At 40.1% G+C, this 5,895-nt stretch overlaps 1 long non-coding RNA gene across 1 annotated transcript; it reads left to right on the forward strand.

The window, feature by feature from the left end:
• Positions 1 to 3,941: 3,941 nt before the first annotated feature.
• LOC121813657 lies at positions 3,942 to 5,680 on the forward strand. The gene is made up of 3 exons (XR_006053814.1): positions 3,942 to 4,830; positions 4,922 to 5,065; positions 5,290 to 5,680. It is a non-coding gene; the product is annotated as an uncharacterized LOC121813657 (long non-coding RNA).
• Positions 5,681 to 5,895: the final 215 nt, after the last annotated feature.

Genomic DNA, 5,895 nt, shown 5'->3' on the forward strand with positions numbered 1-5,895 from the left:
TTGCACTTTAATAAACTGCATTTCAAAATCCATTTCTTTTTCCTGTTCGCTCCGGGATTAGCTGCTGGATTACCTTTTCAATTAACAACTTCCTTGCGGCTATTCAAATTAGCCACACCATGGGATGTAAGGAGCTCTCTGATTGGTTGGACAGATACAGGCTGTCTGCCTGGATTTTTCTAGCTCATAGCTTCGCCCTGCTAAGAAGTATGTGTGCTTGTACAAAGGCCGTTCAGCCTCAGGATGACCACTCGGCTCGACACGGATATGTGAAGAATGAAGGGACCCTGCAGCGCAACGGAGAGCCCAACCTCTGACTGATGTGGTGTATTCATAGTTGTCTCTGGTACATTTGTTGTATGGGCAGTATGTGTTCATTGTTTGATTGTGTAATTACGTGTTACGCACTGGCAATGCATGCCGGTAGAGGGTAATACAGGAAGTAAAAGAGATGGTCTTACCGCACACAGTGGTCCCGCGTACTTATTCAGATTCAGAGTAAGAATCACACAACTGAGTGCCTGTTTTCGCAGTCTGACCACCTGTTGAAGGTAACGTGCTAACATGGCTAACGCTAGCATCACCTTATGTAGCCCCGTTATTTTAAGGTCGCAGCTGTACGAGCTAGCTACGTGTTTTGTAAACTGCTGTGCTCTTCACAAATAAAGCTGGAAGCAGCTCAGACTACTAGAACCAGCACTGAGCCCTGTTACATTTATACAGTGTTAGAGCAATGGCTGCAGCCTACAGCCTTTAAACTAGAGATTAAAATGCTGACAGTAAACTCGTCAGTCCAGATGTTACCACATTACTCTATGGTACTTAGAGTTAAAACAACTGAGACAGGCTGATTAAAATAACAGCTGTCAGTTCTCTCATTCCTTATATCAAGACTGGAGACCACACTACTGATTTCAGTTCATTTAATATTTGAGTGCACAGATTCATTCTCAACTGGACATAAACAATGATCAAAGGTTGTATATATGATGAATTCATCAAATCCCAGCCTCTAACACAGTGCACTGAATCTTAGCTTTGAATGTCCAGTATATTCTAATCAATGCAATTTAAGCATTCACTGAACCTACAGTATCTACACCTGTGTGGCAAAGACACAGATAATGAAATTGAATTATTAATACAATTAGGGCTGGGCGATATGGCCTAAAATCCATATCTTGATATAATTTGAAGCATGTGCGTAACGATATATATCGCGATGTATTCTTTTTTCTGTATAACGTAGTTTCCACACTATAAGGCACACTTAAAATCCTTTCATTTTCTCAAAAATCGAGTGTGCCTTATGTATGAATTCTGGTTGTGCTTACTGACCTCGAACTGATTTTGGCGAGCAGAAATCTGCTAAAAATGTTTTGGTTGATTGTCAGAGCATTACGGCTGCCATAGTGAGAAGCTTCGCGGAGTAATCTGGGTCCAAAACAGGAAAGACAGGAAACTAAACAGCAGTGGCGTTTGCAGGGTTACTGAAGTTGGACTACCTGGTATATAATGTTGTGCTACGTGATTGCTAGCGACACAGCTATGTTAGCATAACATTAGCACAGTGAAGTTTTTCCACTCGATAAAAGTTAACGTGAGGGATTCTGGTGGTTAGGGACAAATGCAATCGCATAGCAGGATGCTATACACGGGCCAAACTTCAGTCAGGAGAACAACTGAGATTATTCATCCACAATACAAGGTTAGTTATTAATATACTGCAACAACATGGGAATAGAACAGCTGCGAGAGAATTCAACATTAATGAATCAATGTTACGGAAGTAACATTGATTCTCCTCCTTGAATCGCTACCTTATCGTGGTGGAGGGGTTTGTGTGTCCCAGGGATCCCAGGGGCTATGTTGTCTGGGGGCTTTTGCCCCCTGGTAGGGTCTCCCATGGCAAATTGGTCCTGGGTGAGGGACCAGACAAAGAGCGATTCAGAAGACCCTTATGAAAAGAACATCGAGGGAACAGTTTACCCTGCCCGGGATAGGGTTACCGGGGCCCCGCCCTGGAGCCAGGCCCGGGGAGGGTGCCCGAGGGCGAGCGTCTGGTGGCCGGGCCTTAGTCCATGGGTCCTGGGTGCATTGTGTGCCGGGTGGCGGCCAGGAGCGGAGGCCCTGGCGGACTGACCCCCGGCTGCCAAGACTGGCAATAGGGACATGGAATGTCACCTCTCTGGTGGAGGCAAGGAGCCTCAGTTATTGTTAGCTTTGAAAAGAAAAATATGAAGACGTAATATTAGCATGAGCTATATGCTAATGTTAGTCACCAGATGTTTGCTTGAGTGATTTGCTGCTTTCTAATATCTGTGTTTATTTCCTGGTATACCTATACCTATGTGTTTAGTATACATGTTACATAAAGGCTGACAAAGGCAGTAAGTATAAATGATCATGAATTAACTGTAAATGACATTGCGGTGAGCTCCATTTATATAGTTGTAACCATGGCCTGCAGAGGGTATATAAATGCTGCACAATGTTCCATTCGTCCCTTTACACTTGCTATTGGACTTGTTTTGACTTGCTCCAACCTCAGCCGGTGGAAAGCTAAGTTTTGGAAAATATTTTTCTGAAAGCGGAGTTTACTTGCAAGCCACAACAAGTACTTCATCTTTGGATTGTTTGTACTCGTTTTTCATCTCAACAGCAAAGCCTGAAAATGGCTTGTCGTGGACCCCGACTCCTAGACAGTCCCCTGGACTTCGCTGCAGGTACTTTTAACATTTCTTCAGTTATTTTAAGAGTCACTAAATGACTGTAATAATTTATAAGTTCGAGTGTGAATGTCACGTTTTAATGTTATCAAAATATGTGTATTCCAAGATTTTTCCCCATAAATTGTTTGTATGCTTTAAATTTTCTGGGAGAGGTGTATAAATTATTAACGACTGGTGTATGAATTTGAAAAAAAGTTGTTAGTTGATTTGAAGGCTTCAAATTTGACACTTTTTTAATGAAATGGTTAAAAATAGCTTAATGGACAAAAATTTGTAAAATGCCCCAAAATCAGTCTCTTTGCTAACAGCATCTTCAGGATGTCATAACGTCAGAACACACAGGTGTAAACACACCAGATCCCGGTCTTCTCCTAACATCCTGTTCTTCTCCGGATCAAAGGCTTTATTGAAATAAACTATAACTTTTTCCCTGCTACAAAACGTGATGATAAAAAATAATAAAAATAAAAGAATATAAAAAAGAATATGAAAACAGTAATCATAGTATAGTAGTAATAATGGTATTAAGACCTATCTTATGTTATGGTAATACTTTATAATATATCTTATTTTATAGCAGACAGATATATTGTATTACACAGGGATAGCACGTGGTAAAAAGATTTCATGTATCTGTCCTTATGGCAGATACAGTCCTTGTGCACATTCCTAATAATGCAGATTTTGTGTTAAGAGTTTTTATTTGTTTGTTTTTTGCTTGACCATGGTTTTGAGACATACCTGCACAGCTTTGTGTGTTTGCAATTTTTACTTCTGCCAAGGAGGTTATGTTTTTAGTAACTTTTGCTTGCCTGTTATTTTTTTGTAAACATCATAGCTGAAAAAAATTGAATTAATCCTGATCAAACTTTGTAGGGGTGTAGAGTGGGGTTATGTAAATTTAGCTTACATCCACTTCAAGGTTAACTTTATTATTGGTCAAAAATGAACAAAAATCTTTACAATTTAGAAGCTATGATTCTTAAAAGTGTGGAGTCTGTGGTCATATACAAAAGTACTGTGTAAAGATTTAAAATATCACATTACATCTGACCTCTGACCTCTCCTTCAAGGTCAAATAAAGTCAAACTTGTGTCATTCAGTCTGACATAAATGTAGCCTAAAATGCTTTTCTCTCATCATCTGCTGAAACTAACAGATGTAGCTCTGTTCCTTTAGCACTTGGTGTTTATTACATTCCTAATGTTATTTTAAACTTGTTTCCTCACATGTCGTCTTGACTACGTGGTTGAACGTCCCGCAGAAGAAGGCCTTCCTGAAGTCATCAGGATTCTGGATGACAGTCTCCCGAGCACCATCTCTTCTGATGAAGAACAGGACACTGATACCCAGCGTGTCAGTAAAGGTGAGTATGGTGAGTATATCCTTCTCTCATCCTCCCCCTCTTCTCACGAAGCTTCTCCTTCAACCTCAGTTCTCACCTCCTCAGCAAAGAGAAGCAGAGAAGACATCTGCACTGAAGAGGTGCAAGGTAAGTGATGGCACGTTCTGTAACCCTTCTACATCATCAGGTTCTTTTGGTGTCAGACGCTTCTGGGAAAGGCCTTTTAACCTTTCACTTGATGACAGTGACTCTGACTAAGTAATGTTAGAACCTGTTTTTAAACGTTAAACGTTTAAGTTGGCCTTTGCGTCTTGCAGTGTTTATAAGACACTTTCTTGCTTTGAGGACAGCTTCTTGTAAATATCCTTTACTTTTTAAATAACTTTGTAATGTTTAAGTTAAGCCTTTGTGTCTTGTGATGTTTGTAACACAGCTAACTAAGAATATCTGACTTTTAAAGAATATTAACTAACACATGTGAAATGTATTGTTTTTTTCTTAATATGTGACATTGCCTGTGCGACTGTAAGGTAGTGTTTTAGGTGTTGTTACTTCTATTTTTGTTAATATCACAGGTAACTGTTTAAATGACTTACATATTTTTTCTCAAGCGCTAGCTCACCATGCAGGACAAAGGTAAGTCCGTACTTAATGTCAACACAAATGAGTAGAAAAGGTTCAAAAATGATGTCGTGAACTGACTGTAGTCTCTTGTTTATACATAAGGTATAGCCTGTGGCTAAGGGATCAGAGGTAAGGTAAAAACACATAACAGAAGAAAAGTAAATCGAACAAATCAGTGATCTGTGAATTCATCCTTTTGTCTTTGTCTTTTTGTCTTCAGGTGCTTTACACTTGTCCTCTCCCAGCATTCCAGACGGCGCTAACACAGAGAGATGCTCTACCCAGAAGACAGCCTTACCCCAACCCGATGAGAAGGATGGATGACCAAATTACAAACTGGAGAGTGGTGCTGTGTTCCAGCTATGTAAGTTATCACCTCACATTGGCTACAAACTGTCTTGAAGACTAAATCCTTCCAAAAGCTGGTATAAATCATCGTCCTACAGTACTGTAGGTCTAAGTTTATTTATAGTTATTGTGTGTATATGTTGAGTTTAAAATAGCATTTTAACAACATGCTGCAGCTGCCAACAATGGAAATGCTGTTTTGTGTTAAAATTACGTCTTTCTTTTGTTATTGCTTTGCAGGGCAGCTGAGAGTGGACAGAGCTGCACAGAGGACCAAAGATCCACTCTCAGCACTTCATACCTGACTGGCCACAGCACCACCCCTCTTCACCCAGGGTGAGGAGGGTCCTGACCCCGCCTGCACAGAGGGAGTTGTGAACATGCACTTCTGTATCGGTGGGTTTAGGAGCCTCCTCACACACACACGGATGAAGACTGTCACTGGAAGATGTCTCTATTGCATCAGCAGGACAGGACGTAAGCATTTGTATAATATTACAGTTTGTGATGTTTTATACATGTTTTTATTGCTTCATTTCAAACTAGGAGATATAAAATAAACCAGTTTTCATAATAGTTTCTGTCTCTTTAGTTGTTTTCTTAATAAGTTATTTGGAACATCATTGCAACCTGTCAGCTTTTTATTGAGGATTTAGAAAGCTGCTGGTGGCCCGAGTGTGTACAGTGGGGTGTTGTTTTTGTCACATGGTGAGCAACTGAACAATTTTGGGATTCACAGACTTTGGTAATCGTTAGAAAATGAAGAAAAATTGTTCTGTGTGAACAAGAAGCTCAAATATGAACCTTACTGACACAAATGATCTGCTATCTGTAAGCAGGAAAATG

This window comes from Haplochromis burtoni, unplaced genomic scaffold (assembly GCF_018398535.1).
Source record: "Haplochromis burtoni strain Fernald_Lab_line unplaced genomic scaffold, NCSU_Asbu1 Contig_2178, whole genome shotgun sequence".
Lineage (NCBI taxonomy): Eukaryota > Metazoa > Chordata > Actinopteri > Cichliformes > Cichlidae > Haplochromis > Haplochromis burtoni.